A 19,180-nucleotide genomic window follows, 5' to 3' on the forward strand; every position below is an offset into this window, starting at 1 on the left:
AAATTACCTAAATACCGAGGAAGACTAGGTTGAATAACTCAAGACAATGTCTGCTTCCGCAAGCTTGAGGACAGTAATAATGAACATTAAAGACCGAAATTAGTTACAAATGCTAATCTTTGGTACATAACTTATTTAATCTTTACCACAATCCTATGAAGAAGCTGCTATTATGGTTTATAGTCCAGGAAAGAAAAAAGCTACCTAGATTAGAAGTCTGCCTAAGTCACACAGCTGGCCAGTGTTGGAAGTGGAATTCCAGTCTACCAGCCTTCTTAGGCTCCATTCTTAACCAATATGCAATTTACATATTAATTCCTACATCATAGGGTTAAGAGAAAAGATAATGTATTTATGGAGTTGAAGTTCTCTAAAGAAGCTGTATTTGTATTAAGTGACCCTATAGATAGTTTGACCTCAGTTGAGTAGAACACCACGATTGGGAGGACATGGCTATCTTAGGATCTTTACAAAAGTAGCTATTTACTTTACTTTTATATCTGACCTAACATTCTTATTCAGCCTCTTGAAATGTAGTGCGAACAGTACTCTATCTTCCACCAACCCTCAGGCTAAGAATGCTGTAATAGAACATCTGCTATCCACAGGAAAGATTTCCATCCTTTGCTGTAATGGCCTACCCACTACACAACACTGTACTGATTTATGTGACTTCCTTTGTTCTTTACTATAACAGTTCATGCAACCTCTTTCACAGCTGGAGCACATCAATAAGGGTAACTTGAATCTTGTGTTCCCAGGCCATGGCCACTCCAATTTGTCTCAGAATAAACTATTTCTAATATCCTTCTTTTTTTTTTTAGGTACTAGGTTTTGAACTCAGGATCTTCCAGTGGCTAGGCAAGTGCTCTACCACTTGGGCCATTCTCTATTCTCCTCACCCTATTTTCTTACTTTCTTTAAAGCAGAATTGTTATTTTATGCTACAGATACAATGGAGATGGACAGCAGTGGTGGTTGTTCAATAATGTTGAGGTACATGCTTAAAATGCCACTGAATTCAAAGAGGTTAAAATGGTAAATTATGTGGTATGTACATTTTACCACAACAAAAGTTTAAAGTGATAAAATACACATACATATAAATATGCATATAAATAAATATACACAGAAAATGATTCTGATAGATACACACCAAAGGACTGCCAGAGATCATCTCCAGATGTTGTAGCAAGAGTAACTGCACCTTTTTTTTTTTTTACATATGTTGCAATATTAGGATTTGTTCTTCATGTCATTTCATAGCACAGCTCCTAAAATGCTTGGCATCTTCAGAGTGATGTCTTTTTCTATGCTAATGAGTTGACCATGCAGGGGCTCCTGGACCGACTCCAGATATGATTTACTCAGTGATGCCTCTGTAATAAAGCCACCATAAAATCCAGAAAAACAAGATTCAGAGTCTTGACAGCTGAACCCGGGGAGGTTCCTGGAGATTCACATCAAACAGCCAGAAAGAGCTTGGAAGCTCTGCTACTCTTGCCCCATACCTCACTCTAAGCATCTTTTCATCTGTGTCCTTTGTAATATCTTTTATATTAAGCCAGGAAATGTGTTTCCCTGAGCTGGAATGAGTTCTATAAGCTGCTCTCAGAGGTGGCAAACTTACAGCGTTAGTCAGTTCTGGCAGCCCAGACTTGCAACTGGTATCTGAAGTGAGGACAGTCTTGTAGAACTGTGTCCTCGACCTCTAGGATCTGACATTGACTCTAGTAGATAGTATCTACCTGAAGTGAACTGAATTCAGTTACAGGATACCAAGAGGAAGTAACTTCTGCAGCACTGCTTGATTAGTGAAGAAAATTACCCACCCCTGATACCAAAAGAGTGATCTGTGCTCTCAAAGAATTTACAACCCAATTGACAAGTAAAATGCATGAAATAATTTGAACAACGACAGATAGCTATGTAGGGGCTAGGGATGTAGCTCAGTGGTAGAGCACATGCCTGGCATATGAGAGACCCTGAGCTCAAGTTGTAGCTGGACAGGTACGACCATAAACCATCAATCCTCATTTTAGAGCCAAGGAACAAGAACAAGGGCAGCCAAGAACTCAGCTCACACACTTCACACAGCAGCTGCAGGACGGTAACTGAAGTTTTCCAACCTTGACCCCAGCATTGTCTCTGTTCTCTCTCTGATCTTAAATTTCCCATCACTGAATTTTTTACTCCAGGTTACATGATACTGACACATGGACAACAGGCACAGATAGGGAGATGAAGGGTCTGGGCAAGAAAGCAACTTGGCTTTGTTAAATGGAATGGGAAAGCTTTAAAGCAAATACAGTAGCCTAAACATACAATGGTAGGTCCTGGTTATATCCTCAGAGAATCAAACCTCACCACACTTATAGGTCCAAAGATAATACCACTTTGTTAACATGCCTTGGGAACATGTGCCTGGGTCTGTCCATGCTCTGAAAGATGTACCAAAGGAGTGGCCAAATAGTCTAAGCATGGATTGAAAGCCAAATGCACCTGAGTATGAACTTGGAATACTTGACTTCTTGGAGCCTTGGTCTCCTTATATGTATGTAAAACAAGGATGTGTTAGTCAACTTTTAATTCCTCTAACAAATACCTGAAATAATCAGCTTATGAAGAGCAAAGGTTTATTTTGGTTCATACTTTTGGAGATTTCCACCCATGATTGGTTGGCCCTGCTGCTTTGGAGCCTATGTTGAAGCAGCACATCACAGTGGGAGTGTGAAGCAAAGGAAGCATATTTACCTCAAGGCTGTGAAGCTAAAGAGAAGAGGACAAGGCCAATATCCTCTTCAGGGACAACTGCCATGCTGTTGTGAGAATGAGAAATAACAAATACAAAGTCCTCAATGCATTCTGTAGCATGCTAGAGACTCAATAAACATTCAGACGAAGATGAGTAGAGAAAGGACAAGTATTTTCTGGGTCCCAGGAACACTGTACAGTAGTTTCTATGAGGTTTGTTTTTTGGGGGTGTTTTTGTTTTTGGTGGTGGTGGTGGTGGTGGTGGTTGGTTTTTGTTTTGCTTTGTTTTTTGCCATGCTGGGGCTCAAACCCAGGGTCTTCCACATACTAGGGAAGCACTCTACCATTGAACCACAACTCCAGCCCTTAGGAATTTCTATAAAATAAGTATTATTATTAATACACTATCATTCAGCTACCACAATAACCACATATCAAATGGTTATGTGCTGGCCCTGGGCTAAACATTTTCCATGCACTAACTCACGTCATCCTGTCATCTACCCTAAAAGGTAGGCATTGATTTTATAGGTGAGGAAATTGATAAACGAAGAAGTGGAGTTATTTGCCCAAAGACCATGAACAGCAACAGAGGAAAGGGATTAAAACCATCTCTCTAGTTTGAGAGCCTCACTTCCTAACCACAACGTGCACTGCTTCTCTACCACTGACAGCTCATGAAATCCTCCTGTGGCTTCCTGAGGAGCCTTCTTTGCTCCTTGAGTAAGGGACCTCTCCTATTGGGTCCCCTGCTGTCCTATATCCACTCATCCTCTCACCTGGATGGAGGGTCTCCACAATCTCCTAACATTACAATGAAAACGGCAGGTTTCACAAGAGTGGTAGAGGCAAATCACATGATCCATAAAGTAAAGTGGGAGAAAAACTAAACACTAGGGTCTGAAGAAACCTCGGAGAGGCATCATGAGGATTCTCAGGAGTGAAGAGAAAAAGAAAAGCAGTCTTGCCAGGGGCAGGGAGGGAGACAAATGAGTAAAGATGGCAGGGCCAGATCTTCCCAAGAGTGCGTGTTTGCCTATCCATAGTGATAAAAAGACACCTGGCATCTTACTTGTCAATTAGTAATGACACAGCAGATTAAGGCTTGTGAGCAAAAGTGAACACTAGACATACGTGCGGAGAGTATTCTGCAGGAATAATACAGAGGGTGGCCTAACTCTTCCTACATAAAACGAAGGCTCCAAATCCTGGTAAAGGTTGGATTGGGTAGAGAACTTCAGTTACAGCAGGAAAAACTCCATCTCTATCCACTAAGCACTGAGATAGCAATGAGCTCACCTGAGACTGTGCTTCCCTTTGCTCAGGACCCATGTCCTCTATCTGAGCTCTACCCCCAAGGATGGCTGCAGTCTCTCTCCAGAGGCTGGATCTGAGGGAAGAAAAAGGGACCATAAAGAATCCAGTTCCACTTTCAACCACGGAGAATCAAGAGCTGTGAAATCCTTTCACCTTGAGCATGATGCCAGGGGCCTTCAGAGAGGGGAGTCAGAGGAGGTGGGAGTGGACAGGACCAGGGAAGGGCTGGACCCATGTGGCCCAGGCCCCCCACTCTTCTTGACTCAGAGAATCTACAAGAGCAAGACTCAGAGGAGATTCTGGACTCCATCACTGAGCCTCACCCTGTGCCAGGCACCCCTTACGCTGCTTGGCGCCCACACTTCATAGGTCAGAAAACTGAGGGCAGAGTGAGGCCACTTGTCCCACTGGCTCAACTTGTGAGATGTCACAGGACTCCAAGCCCGACCCTGAGCAGCCGCTCTAGTTTCATTGTCTTCCCTGCGACAATTTCCCTCAGCCTCAGGTTCTGCCCACTGAATTTCTCTGCCTCCTGCAAAGGAATCAATTTCCAAGGTTTTGTTGAAAACCGTCCCGGAAAACACAAACGGTGGCTTCCCCACGGCGCAAAATCAGAAGCCCTGGTTCTGCTCCTGGCTCTGGCGCGGGGTGCCGAGCGCCTCGCTCCACGGGGAGGATCGCGTTTCCCACGCGTTACCGCGGCGGCGGAAGCTCCAAGCCGGCAGGGCGGGCAGGGAGCTCGGCCAGCGGGAAGCTGGGGTGAACCAAGACCGCGGGCCTACCGCACGTCCAGGCGGTGGCGCACACGGCGGGGAGCCGAAGAGCAGCAAAGAGCCCCCGGTGCTGCCGCGCCCACAACGCTCTCAGCGTGCCTCAGGCCGGGTCCCCGCCTCCCGCAATCCCCGCCCCTCCGCCGCTCACCACCCTGGGCTTCGCGGTCCCCTGGGCGTGGCCTAGGCCTCCGCTCTTGCAAACACAAGGCTCCGGAACTAGGCCTCCAGACAGCCGCCTACATTCGGTACTCAGCCCGCGCGACCTCAGGAACCAGACCCGCGTGCGATGCCAGAGACTTGGCGGCCAAGATGCACACGATGGGCGGGGCTGGAGCCAGGGGTCGCGCGGCCACTAGGTCTCCTGGGAAATATAGTCCACGTTAGGACCAAAGCTTTCTGGGACGTGTAGTTTTCCGCATTTGTTTGGCGGGGCAGGCAAATCACATACTCAGGCCTCAGCGAGGCTCCCAGAAAGCTCCTGAGCTGCAGAATCCTGTCCTTCCTCACCTCTAGAGCCCTGGGCTCCAGTCAGTGAAGGTAGGTTCGCCCAGGCCAGTGTCATCGCTGTGCATTCGTGTGACTGATGGTGAGGCCAGCAGATAGTGGCCAGAGCAGACCCATGTCTCCTGCAGTTATTAGCAAAAGGATATTGAGCACCTACTGGGTGCAAGTACTATGGAAATCCTTTTGCAATATGTTAATAGACAAAACAAAAACTATTACTGTAGATGGAGTATGTTTTAAAAGGCAGGGAGAAAACAAGAAGTCACAAACATAATTACACAGCACTTTAAAGGAGGAAAGCAACGGAAGAGCAGGGTTGAGGTATCTGGGGAGGGTTTGGGAGTTTGAACAGGATGGCTTGCACACATGAGAAGAAGCAAAGATTCCCAAGCAGCACTGGAAGTAGGGACCTGTGGAGGCACGTTCCAGGTACTAGGAACCAACAGACAATTTGTTCTCAAGTAAAGATTTTCAGTTACAAGAAAAACACAGGGTTGGCAAACACCAAAATGTAAAGAAAAATGCCCTTGGTGCCTGCCATTAAGCAGAAAATTAATGACACATTTTGATTAACTGCTTGTAACAGCCCTTTGGGTTCTACATTAATCTCAGTCAGTCACTGTGGCTCTCATTTTAACGTAATAGAATTTTGCAGATAGCCATCTGTCACCTACCACGTGAAAAAATTTGGACATTTGAATTTTGCAAGTAATATTCTCTCGGTAGTATTTCTAATAGCTTCAGTGTCTTCACTGCATTTAATTTCTAAAAGCATTTAACTAAAACTTATTTAATTCAATATATTTAACTAAACACCTATTGCTAGTTATTTATATTGAGGTTCTTTTTTGCACCATTAATATCCATGCAGCTATATCTTTGAAGATTATTTTCTTAAGCTCCTTGAACTCGAATTGCTAGAATGAGTTGTGGTAGAACTCTAACACATTTCAGTACAATGCCTGATTTTCTTCTGGAAGGTGTTAAAATTTATAGTTCCATGAGCAATTGCTGACACTATGTGCCTCGTATTGCTGCCCAGTCTGGATTTTCTTTTAATGCTTTTATTTAATGGAACAAATAGTTAACTTGTTGGAATATGTAATTTAAGAACTTATGAAATTAAATCTAATAAAAATGGTATCTTGTTTTTGTATACAATTTTAATTACTTGAAAAATTAAATGTGTTACATATTTGCTCTTTATTTACTTTCTGATGTTTAATTGCCTTGAAGGTACCATGTTAGCTTTCCATTACTGAAATAATTACCTTAGAGATAATTATAAGAGAAAAGATTTTGATTTAGGCCTCCCAGTTTTAGAAGTTTCAGTCTGTGGTCAACTGTGCCCCATTGCTTTTGGGCCTGTACCCAGGCAGCACAACATAGTAGGGAGCTTGTGGTAGAAGAATCTGCTCAAGTCATGGCTGGGATACAAGAAAAAGAGAGAAAGAGAAAGAGACCAGTACATGCCCCCAATGATGGGAAGACCTCCCACTAAGCTCCATCCTTTTTTTTATTTCCTTTATTGATATGTGCATACAATGATTGGGTCATTACTCCCCCCTTCCCCCATCTCCTCCCTTTCCCCCCACCCCTTCGCTTCCAAGCAGATACTGTTTTACCCTTATCTCTAATTTTTTTGAAGAGGGAGTATGAATATTAATAAGGAGGACCAGGGGTTTTTGCTAGTTGAGGTAAGGATAGCCATATAGGGAGATTCCTAGTTTTGCTTCCATGTACATATGTGTTACTTTCTAAACTGATTCTTCTCAAACTAACCTTTTCTCTAGTTCCTAGTCCCCTTCTCCTATTAGCCTCTGTTGCTTTAAAGTTTCTGTATTAGTTCCTATGCACTGAAGACATCAAATGCTATCTTTTTTTTTGGGGCGGGGGGGTGTTACCTACCTATCCTCATACCTCCCTTGTGTGCACTCGCCTTATCATGTAATCAAAGTCCTATCCCCTTATTGTGCTTGCCCTTAAAGCCCACATATGAAGGAGAACATATGATTTTTGATCTTCTGAGCCTGGCTAACCTCACTCAGGATGATGTTCTCCAGTTCCATCCATTTTAAGCTCCATGCTTTAAAATTGCCACCATTTTCCAATTATGCCTGAACCTGGGGACCAGGTCTCTAACACAGGAGCCTTTGGAAGACATTCCAGATCCAAACTTGTTATGGTTTGGATGTGAAGTGTCCCTCTCCAAAAGACTCATGTATTGAAGGCTTGGTTTCTGGCTGTTGGGGATATTTTGGGAGGTGGTAGAAACTTTAGGAAGTAGGCCTCACTATAGAAATATGTCATTGTGGCTGTACCTTGTCCTGGAACCCTCTCTGTCTCTGCTTTATGTCTGAGATGAACAGCCTCTGCCACATGCTCTGCCTCACCACAGGCCCAGAATTAATGGAGCCAAGAACTATGCACTAAAATCTCTGACACCATGAGCCAGAAGAAATCCTTCCATTTAGTTATGCCAAGTATTTTATCACACTGTTGAAAATTCTCCCTAACACAAAACTATAGCAGGTACCCTGGCCACTTCCTATTGAAGTGTTCAAATTTGAATTTTCATCTTGAAATACCATGTATGCATAATTTTAAAAGGAATAATCCTTTATTGTTCACTCTGAAAATCATCCATTCATTATTTTTTAAAACCCTTCCCAGTGTGTACAATGAAGAAACATATAATATGGAAATAAATCCAGCATTGATTCATAAATACTCATTTTCCATACTATTTAAAATGTTAAATATATGCAGAGAGTCAATTAGAACACTCATGATTATAAAGAGAAGACCCCTCTGGACATGCACCCAAGTTGAGAAGTAGACATTTACTAACACTCAGTACTTCCTTCTAATTTTTTAGTTTTTTTGACAGTACTGGGATTTGAACTCAGGGCTTTACACTCGCTAGGCAACCACTATACCACTTGAACCACACCTCCACTCAGTACCTCCTTCTAAGCACAGCTGCTGTCATGACTTTTGAGACAGTCTTATCTTTGCTTTTTCAGTTTTCAACCCATTTATACATCCTTACACAAGAGATTCACCTGTGACTAACTTTATATAATAAAACCATACATCTGTATTTTTGCATCTTGTTCTCCATTTTGTTAGATTCATCCTTCTTATTGCAGATCATTTTGTCTGCCATGCACATTTTGTGTTGTTTTCAGGTTTTAGCTATTCAGGACTGTGCTTAGCAGCAATAAAACATGTCAGTGATAGAATCTAGGAGGTGGAATACAGTTTCTGTAAAATTCTATTAACTTTTCTCTGTGTTTGAAATTTTAAAATATCCTGGATGTACTTGTGTTTACAGTGAAGGATTGTATTATATATAAATGGTCCATAGGCTCTAAAACCACATATCTCAGAAATTTGGTGGTGATGATCATCTTTTAACAATCTCACCTTATCCAATTCTGCTGTCAAATATTGTACTGCTTCTGAGGGAGAGTACACAGTGGTAACAAAGAGAAGCGGATTCTGAAAAAATATTGAATTGCTAAAAATATTGAATGTTTATGTTGCACACACACACGAACACACTTTTTGTACTTTTCAGCAAGAGGTGGGGTAAAAATTATTTTAAAATGGATGTCAACCAGTCAAGAGTCAACCACAATGGGCCTACTTACTGATGAGTTCTGTCTTCAGTTCTGTTCCATATTCAGCCACAGAAGCAAGCATTAATTGATAAGAACAGTCACAGCAATACATTAATGTTTTCATTGTTTTATTTCCCTCTAATACTATTTAATATATGATAAATGAAGATAACTGTACACATTAAAAAATGTTTAGAAGTGTGTCTGACTCCAGATAAGACACAGAACATTCTCAGAAAGACATCCCAGAAAGTTCCTTGAGCTAACTTCCCAGATGGATCATGAATGTTCCCCAAAGATCCATGTACAAAGAGCTTTTTTTTTCTTTTTCTTTCTTTTATTCTTTTTTTTGTGTGTGGTACTGTAGTTTGAATCCAGACCTTTATGTTTTCTAGCCATGCGCTCTGTGGATTGAGCCACACTTCCAGCCTGGCAGCGGACCCTTCAGAAAGTGGAATTTAACTAAACCTGAGCAGCAGTCATACTCAGCCCTTCTGGCCTTCTTTCTCCCCTGCCTCTCCCTCCCCACAGCAGCCACTCAGCCATAGAATGACCATGGCTCTGCCTCCCAAGAGCACCTGGAATTTTACAATGTAGCCTGGAGAAAACCAGGCCAACCGTGTCCTGTAAGGGCTCATGTCATGATGAGGGCACTCTGAGGAGGTGAGGGTGGTACTGGACAGTCCTCAAATATGCTGGGAAGATCTCTGCCACTAAAGTCTTATTTCCCATGGACACCTAGACAGGAAAAATGGCACAGGTATGAGGGTCCTGGTGGACCATCAGCCCAATACCTGGGCTCTCGGTCTCTCCAGCTGTCCCACCCTGCTCAGTGTGCAGTCCCTCTGACCTTCTCACCTTTTGACAGGCCTCAGGGTCTTTTCACACACAGTCGACAATACTATTCTCACATACTCTTCACACCAGTGTTCACACACTATTTACACACTACTCTACCATTCACTGTACTATTCACACCACCTTTTACACTACCATGAGGACTATAATTGGTATAGTTTGGATCCTGAACGTCCCTCAGAGGCCCACATGTAGAAGGCTTGGTCCTCAGCTCATGGCACTATTAGGAGGTGGTGGAAACTTTAGGAGGTAGAGTTTAGTAGAAGGAAGTTAGGTCCTTGGGACATGCCCTTGAAGGGGAGACTGGACCCAAGACTCTTTCTTTCTCTTTGCTTCCTGGCCAGTAGGAACTGTTTAACTTTGCTCCATCACACACTCCCTGCCATGATATTCTGCCTCATCACAGCCCCCAAAGCAGTGGAGCCAACCAAGCATGGATTGGAACCTCTGAGATCATGAGCCAAAATAAGATGTCCTCATAAGTTATCACAGGTATTTTGTTATAGTGATGGAAACGTGACTAATATATTATTTCACACTCCTATTCACATGCTATTCACTCAGAACTAAGCTTTCACCCCTCTGCCCAACTCTCTCTCACTTAGAGAACTTCTATGTACCCTTCAGATCTCTGCTAAGCCCTCATTTCCTGAGCTCACCACACCAGCTCATTTTGCAAGGTCAAGTCCTTGAAGTCGTCTCAGACTGCTCCTTTGTTGCATGTACAGTGATGTGTTTTATGTGTCTAAAGCTCATGCTCTGACCCTTGCCTCCTTCCCAGACTCTGAGTCCTGCTCAGTCGAGCTGAGCCTGCCTTGTCCTCTGCAAAAAGAATACACTCCTTTCAACATACAGAACATGTTTCCAAGAGGGGGACGATTGGAGGAGAAAAAGAAGAAAAGAATGATAGTGAAAAAATATTAAAACATATCACATCTGTTTTAGGAACAAGACACACAAAATGTACTTAAAACTGTTGAACAATACAAAGTAGGGGAAAGGGTAAGGAACAGTAATAGAGGGGGTTAGACTTATTTAAGTAAACATAATTACTTGTAAAATACCCAGGCAAAACCCCACTGAACAATGCACAGACACTAAACCAATGAAGGACAGGAATGTGGAACAGGCCATGTTAAGGGGAGAGCAGGATTAGGAAGGGAAGGGAAGTAAAGGAGGTAAATGAGGGTGAATATGGCTAATGTACTTCGTATACATGTATGAATATGGAGCATTGAGACCTGCTGAAGTCATTTTAAGAAAGTATGAGAGGGAAGAGGGAGAATAATGATGTAGGGTATGAACCCAAGTAAGGAACAGTATATGTATATATGGAAATGTCACAGTGAAACCTCCTGAAAAACTATCATAAACTAATAAAAGCATTAAAAAAAAACCTTAATATAAATAAAGCCTGAAACTTTGAAACTACTGCTGGAAAGAACATGGAGTATGCTGGAAATGTAGGTATAGTCAATAACTTACAAATAGAACTCCAGTAGCTCAGCAATTAAGAGAGAGGATGAACAAATGAAACTAAAAAGCTTCCAAACAGCAAAGGAAATGGTCACCAAACTGAAGAGGCAGCCCACAGAACGGGAGAAAAATTTTGCCAGCTATGCATCTGATAAGGGATTATTAATCAAATTTACATGGAGCTCAAAAAACTAAACTCAAAGAATCAACAATGAAAAAATGGATATATGAACTGAACAAAAATTTTTCAAAGGAAAATGTACAAGAGGTCAAAAAACACATGAAGAAATGCTCAACATCCCTGGCCTAAAGGAAATGCAAATCAGAACCACATTAAGATTTAACCTTACACTTGTTAGAATAGCTACCATCAAGAACACAAACAACAACAAATGTTGGTGAGAATGTGGGGGGAAAGGAACCCTTATACATTGTTGGTGGGAATGTAAATTAGTACAAGCATATGGAAAACAGTATGGAAATTCCTTTAATAACTAAAATTAAAACTAGTCATTAAATCCAGTGATATCACTCCTCCTGGGTGTGTACAAGAAGGAAAGTCAGGATACAATAGAGGCACCTGCACACCAATGTTAATTGCAGCACTGTTCACAATAACCAAGCTATGGAAACAGCCAAGATGCCCTACAACTGATGAATGGACTAAGAAAATGTGATGTAGCTATAGACAATAGGGTATTATTCAGCCATAAAAAAGAATGAAATTATGTTATTTATATGTAAATGGATGGAATTGGAGGACATCATGTTAACTGAAGTAAGCCAGGTTCAGAAAGGTAAAGGATTCATGTTTTCTCTCATGTGGAAGATAGATCCAAAAGATAAACATATATACAAAACCAAATATCATAGTACACACATCTATGTAGAGAGTATGTTTGGAACAGTGGAACTACTCTATGGAACTTGGGAAAGGATGAAAGGAAAAGAGAATGAGAGTCAACAATATCAAAACACATTGCATCTGTGCAGGTCGATGGCATAATGAGACACACTGAAAGCTGCTGAATAAAAGAGGTCAGAGAGAAAGGGCAAGGGATAGTAATAAAGGGGGCTGAACTGACCAAAGTACAGTGTAACCACAGCTGAGATACATGTAGAAACCCCTTTGAACACTGACTTTGGAATGAAAAATGAAGGGCAGGACTATCAAATAGGTCCTGTGGAGTGGGTGGGTGCTTCTTGGTGGGGAGGGGGAATGGAGGAGATGAAAAAGGATGAATATGGTTGATGTGTTTTGTATACATGTATAAAATAAAAATTAAAATGGTTTATTTTAACCTTTTGCAATTGTTTTAGTTGGGGTGGAAAAGGGGTTGAGGGGAAGAGATGGTGGGGGAGAACCTAAGCAATGTGCATGGTAAGGCTACTCAGAAATATCAATGAATGCCCCCTGTACAATTAATGTATGCTAATAAAAATAAATAAGAGAAAATATAGTTCATATATACAATGGAATATTATTCAGCTATAAAGAAGAATGAAATTTTGTTGTTTGCAGGTTAATGGATAGAACTGGAAAACATCATGTTAAGTGAAGTAAGCCAGGTACAAATACAAGCAGTATTATATATAGGTACATATGTATATATATGTATAATTTTTCCAAAAGTGGAACTGTTAGAGGAGAGTAAGGAAGGAGGAAAATAAAAGTGATAGGGAGTGAATAATAGTGAAAAACATCACAACTGTGTAGGAACAAGACACAAAGAAATGCACGGAAAACTGTTGAACAATCCAGGGTAGGGGGCAAAAGATAAGGAAGGGTAATAGAGGGGGTTTGACTGATTAGAGTACAGGTAAAACCAAGGCAAAACGTGACTGAACAATGAACTAAAACAATGAAGGATCTGAATGTCACACAGCTGGTGTTAAGGAGAGGACACTAGCAGGAGAGGAAGGATAAATGAAGAAGGTAATGGAAGACGAATATGAATACGGTTGATGTACTTTCTACACATGTAAGAATATGAAACATTGAAACCTGTGAAAATCAGTTCAAGAAAGGAATGAGAGAAGAGGAAGACTAATGGAGGGGAGGAACCAAACTGGGGTACAATATATGAATATATGGAACTGTCACAATGAAACCCCTGTATAACTATTAGATACTAATTTTTAAAACTTTTAAAAAAGATTCTTCTTGTGTGGCACTCACATTCCAGCAGGGAAGACAGGCAGTAAGTAATGAATAGAGTGAAGTCCTCCCCTGCCCACAAAAATCAGTGTAATTAACAAAATAGAAGTGACATGGGACAATGGGGCTGGGTTTGGGGGAAATGGCTGATTTTAAACAGAATGGACCAGGTAGGCCTCCTTGAGAAGGAGGCATGAGTGGAAAGTAAACAGAGGTAAGGAACTAAGCTGTGCAGATACCTGAGGTATGGGGGCAGAACCCTCCAGAAGGAAGAAACTGGGTGTTACAAGGGTCCAAGGGTAGGAACATGGCTGGCATGTCTGAAGAAGAGAAAGGGGGTCAATGTGACTAGAGTGGAGCGAGAAAAGTGAGAAGCAGGATACCTGAGTCAGAGAGCTACTTGGAAACCAGCTTGCCTGGGGCCGTGTGTGGACTCTAGCTTTGACTGAGGGTATGGAGAGAGATGAGCGGCATGACCTGTCTTATGTGTGAATGAGCTCACTGTGTCTTCTAGGGTAAAGACAGATTCCAGCTCTCCTGGGCGCCTTGGATTGCAGTTCCCCTTCCCTGTCCCTCCAGGAACTCAGAGTTGGTCATGTGACTTATTTGGCCGCTGAAAAAGAGACAGAAGTAAAGAGTTTCATCAAGCAGAAGGGCCTATGAGCAAATTAGCCTCTATTCTCTACCTGAGAATTATCTAGATGGTGACTACTCTGTCACCTGGGGTTCTGGGGTGACTATGAGGAGCAGAGGCCTTCTTCAGACCTGTGCTTAACGTGTGAGAAAAACCCTCGCATGTGACTATGTTATGGCGGTGTTACTGCAGCATGGCCTAGCCTACTTTGGCCACTACAATGTAGGAGTCTACAGCAATAGTCTAGTTAGGGGATGATGGTGGCCCAGACTGGGGAATTAGAATGGAGAAGCTGAGATGTGGCTGGATTCTGGGTATGATGAAGTCGACCTTGTTGGATGCTGGATATTTTTATAGTTATATAAATATTGTTGAGCTTCATTCTGAGAAGCAGTTAAATTGTTTGCAAACACTTTGGTCCTTTCAGATCTTGTCTTTATATTCTGTTAGGCAATATCAGAGTTGCATTTAATCTAAGGTTAATTTTTCCCCACTAATGAGGCTAAAACCTTAGAAACCCAACTGATACCCTGTAAATTCAGAGGTTTTCCACTTCCGTGGTTGGAAATAAGCAGGATTCCTGGCCCTTGTGCATTCTCTGAGGGTTTCTCTGCATTCGTGAGGGTGGATTTTTCCCTGGCCTTGGGTGGTATCATCGTATACAAGTGCTGACAAGCACTCTGCTGAGCACTCAAGGCAGCATTCTACCATTTCAGGGCACCTTTCTATGGGTCGTTTGCCTCTCCAGCACTGTTAAAGCTACCTTAGTTTCCTTGTCCTCCCATCCCCTTCTCCACAGTCCAGGAGGCTGCCAGTTAGGGCCACTGCAGGATTCCCCTCATTTGTTCCTTGTTCCTGAGAGTCATTCCTCTGTTGTCTGAAGTCCATACCTTGACTGTGATTGTTCCAAATATCTTGTCCAATTTTTTTATTTATTCTAGGAGGAAGGGTAAATCTGGTCTCTCTTGCTCCATCTCTGCTGGAAGCTCTGTATTAATTCTTGAGACTGAAACCATGCTGAGGGTTTTCCACCACCATTCACTAAGCAAGGAAACTGAAGGTGGGAGGAATTGCCAGATCTCTTCAATTTAGGAAGAAAATTAATTTCAAAGTAAACAAAGGCCACTGTGACCAATTGACAGCTTGTTTTTCTTTATAGTGGAACATAAAATAATGCTACCTCTTACAATCAACGGCAGGGCATTTGGGACTTTAAAAATATACTGTTTCATAGTCTATGAATTTCAACATCTGGAATTCTGAAGTTCTGCTTTGATGGTGTCTAGTTTCTGCTGCATCTGATTTGTTTCATTTTGCCTTCTCCTGTCTTTGATTTTTTGTGACATTTTATTTGAGAAAGTATTAGTGGAAATAGTTTGAAGTCTAAAATGACATTATCATTTTTAGAAAGGATTTGGGGACCTCTTAGCCTAAAATTCTTGCTTGGTGCTGAAAAGCCAAACTCCAGCATTTTCTACACCTGGCTTGAGACTTTCTGACTTACCTATATTTCTACTAAGCAGCCTGTGAAATTCTCTGTCCAAAATATAGAACACATTTACTAAGATCTCAGCCCTTGGAAGGCTCTGATTCTAAATTGTGTCCACCTAGTACTTTGAGGCTGACAAAAGAGCAATTCAGCCTCTCACCTGATCACGTGACAAAGGTCTCCAGTGTAAAGTGGCTCTGAGCTCTCTGGTCCTTAGGACTCCTGCCTGGTACTGTGGTTTGGATGTGTCCCCCACCCCCAGATTCATGAGAGAATCTCCATTTCTCAGTGAGGCAGTGTTGCAGGTGTTGGATACTGAGGAGAGCACTTATGAGTATATTAATGTCTTTCTGGTGGGAGTTCTCATCCTCAAGGGACTGGATTAGTTACTGGGAAAGCAAGATGTCATAAAGCAAGGCTGTGCCTGATGTTTTGACACCTCTGCACATGTCCATTTTCTCTTCTGCTTTCTTTCATGAATTGAAGCAGCATGAGACCAGAAGTTGAACAGATGCCAGAACCACTCTCTTGAACTATCCAGCTTCCAGAACTGTGAGCTGTATAAAACTTTTTCACTTTATAAATAACTCACTCTCAGGTAGTCTGTTACAGCAACAGAAAATGGTCTGAGATATAAATATTAAGTCTTTGATATCCTTTGAGAAATATAAGAATATTTTCTACCTTTTTAAGTATAATTTACCATATAATCTTCTATTAATGCTGCATATGTATTTTTACTTGCTTTCTCATTTAAGCATACATTATATTGCACTTAGCCTGGGACAGACACTTCCAAGCACTCTACATATAACAACTTAATCTTCACAAAAGTCTTATCAGGTAGGTACGGTTTTTTTTCCAGTTTGCAAACAAGGAAACTGAAGCACAGAGAAATTTAATGACTCACTCAAGGTCACACATCTGGCAAGTGGAAGAACCAGGATTTGACCCATTCTGCCCACAGAGTTCATGCTCTTGTGTGCTGGTTGCCTATACACTTTTGTTCAGAACCTGTAGTGTGCACTATGTTGGGGACCAGTCCAGTACGCTGGCTGCTCTGAACAGGTCACTTTTAAATGGAGAACTGATGGATAACATTGAGTGACAGATGAAAAAGAACACTAAGTGCAAAGATCCTGTGGCAGTGCAGTCAAGGAATGATGCAGAGACCATGGAAAAGGAGGGTGACATAAGTTAACATGACCCTGTAGTACAATTTGAAGTCAGGTACTGTTACAGCTCCAGCATTGCTCTTTTTGCTCAGAATTACTTTGGCTTTTTGGGGTCTTTTGTGCTTCCATGCAAATTTTAGGATTCATGTTTCTATTTCTGTGAGGAATGACACCGAAATCTTGGAGGGATTGCATTGAATCTGTAGATCACTTTCCATAGTATAGCTTCTATCTTTTCACTTCTTGATAGTGTCCTATGAAGCATAAATTTTAAAATTTTTATTAAGTCCAGTTTATCTATTTTTTTTCTTTGGTTCTATGTTTGGTATCCTGTTTAAGAATCTAATACCAAGTCCAAGGTTATGAAGATGTATCCCTACATTTTCTTCTAAGAGTTGTATAGTTTTAACTCTTATGCCTAGATCTTTGAATTACTTTGCGTTATTTTTGTGTTTGATGTAAGAGTTTTGCATGTGGCTATTCAATTGTCCCAGCACCTTTGTTGTAAAGACTATAATATTTTTGAGCATATCTCTTTGTATAACATTTTAGTGGCTGCTCTAGTTATTTTATTATACATACAAAACTTTCGAAGTCTACAGGTGTCTATATCTTACAAGTTCAAGTGAAATATAGAAACCTGATCTCCTTTTATGTTTTCCACACTCCTCCATTCATAATAGTCTTAAATATTCCCTTTGCATACATTGAGAATCATGTTAAACAGTGTTAAAATAAGCCCATAAGGGTAGGGATATGCTAAACATCTGTCTCATTCCTTCATAGAACAAACAGACAAAAAATAAATATAGACAGAGCAATGGTTCTTGACCATTTTAGAGAACTTAAAATGCCCAATGAGCCCTTGCCCTCACCTCTGACCTCCACAGATCTGTTAATGTTTTTCACATACCTGGGCATTCATTACATCCTACATGAATCCCAAACAAAGAACTACTTACATGGAGAACTTTAATCATAAATTAGCCTGAGCTTAGGAATCGTATTAAAATGCAAATCCCAGCTCTAAGCCGCTGTTTGTATGACATAGGCAAGTTGTTATCAGTGAAATAAGGATCCCAAGAGAGATTTCCTGCAGGTCTTGTGGGAATGAATGAAAAAACTTCATGGAAAGGGCTCAACACAGAGCCAGGCCCACAGCAAGCCCTCAAAGGATGAGGGTGTTTTCACTCTTAGGGCCACAAGGTGGAGCTAATGGGCACATGCTGGATTTTGTAATTTACAAACAAAACAATCTCCTTCATGATGCTCATGGACAAAGTGCAAAAATGGTGCCTACTCAAAGCTACTAAGAATAGTTCAGCTACATGTAAAAGATACCAAGTGTATCTTTCATCTCCATTGACAACAATGAAGTAAGAGCAAGACAAAGACAACACAAGTCAAAATGAAAAGTAAAAAATACTTAAGAAATAAAAGAAATTCCAAAATCAAAAGCCAGTCTTCTAAGTAGATCTGGGGTCTAGAAGGAAACCAACAAATGTGTTCTTCCTGTGTCTAGGAAGCAGCTAGCATTTCTGCTTCATGTCCCAGAGTCCAGGAGTTCCTGGATTGACCAGTGTCCACTACTCTGGGCCCATTTCTTTCTCAGCAGTGTTGAGGGAAAACTGGGGGGCTCAGAAAAGCACTGAGACATGCAGGAAGATCCGAGAACAAAGCCCAGAGTGAGAGAGCTGCCTGACTGTGGCAATGGGCCCTTATTGTGAACCTAATAAAAATGAAAATGGATTCCAGAAATGGATTCCAAATAGATGCATTAAATAGACCTGGGGATAATTGGGAAGTCCAAAGCATAAATGGAGATCAGTATTTGTAATTTCAAATTAAATAGGCAAGGAGGCATAGAACATCAATATATAGAATAGAAAGCAAGGAGAAAAAAAATTAAAATAAAAATTAACACAAAAGTAAACTATGGTAAGTAAATTACCAATACTTTATGTAAAGATAAGACAAAATAAGGTCACAGGTCATAAGTAACAGAGCTGGGAACCAAAATCTGGTGGCTGGCTTCAGAAGGCATGATATTGATCACTACTCCATACTGCATTCAAAATTGCCCAGCAGGCTGCATCTGCCTCTTCCTCAACTGTACCTCTTGCACCCAGCCCAGGGTCCAGCACATAGAAAGTCTGCTCTAGAATTATGCAAAGGGTTTGATGTGTCTCACAGAAACTATATACATCTTACAGTATTCCTGTTATGATTAATATATGAACATATTTCAATGGTTTTAATATAGTTGTTCCCTTCTAAAGCTCATGTTAAAATTTGGTTGTCATTGTGGCCATACTGGACAACAAGGCCTCTGAGACGTGATTAGGTCATTGCGAGTGATTAATACCATTCTGGAGTGACCCCTCAGATGTTGGTTGGTTCTAGTATGAGCAGGTTG

At 41.4% G+C, this 19,180-nt stretch overlaps 1 protein-coding gene and 1 long non-coding RNA gene across 46 annotated transcripts in view; one reads left to right on the top strand and one right to left on the bottom strand.

Moving 5' to 3' along the window:
* Positions 1–5,207, bottom strand: part of LOC109694780 (zinc finger protein 354B-like) — a 33,395-nt gene extending 28,188 nt beyond the window's left edge. For 32 of the 42 annotated variants that reach the window (XR_012442860.1, XR_012442859.1, XR_012442850.1 and 29 more), the window contains exons 1-2: positions 5,085–5,207; positions 4,054–4,144 (exon numbers count right to left, since the gene is read on the bottom strand). The gene's annotated coding sequence lies outside the window, so the exon portion shown is untranslated. Of the gene's footprint in view, positions 1–1,156; positions 1,380–2,754; positions 2,820–4,053; positions 4,145–4,224; positions 4,907–4,992 lie in introns of those variants that run through there. The other 10 variants (XR_012442849.1, XR_012442835.1, XR_012442831.1 and 7 more) reach the window with 9 other exon arrangements.
* LOC141418157 (uncharacterized) overlaps positions 5,171–19,180 on the top strand; it is a 49,774-nt gene continuing 35,764 nt past the window's right edge. For all 4 annotated transcript variants that reach the window (XR_012442863.1, XR_012442865.1, XR_012442862.1 and 1 more), the window contains exons 1-2: positions 5,171–5,381; positions 16,079–16,141. This is a non-coding gene — a long non-coding RNA (uncharacterized lncRNA). The remainder of the gene's footprint in view (positions 5,382–16,078; positions 16,142–19,180) is intronic.

Source organism: Castor canadensis, chromosome 16 (assembly GCF_047511655.1).
Source record: "Castor canadensis chromosome 16, mCasCan1.hap1v2, whole genome shotgun sequence".
Taxonomy (NCBI): domain Eukaryota; kingdom Metazoa; phylum Chordata; class Mammalia; order Rodentia; family Castoridae; genus Castor; species Castor canadensis.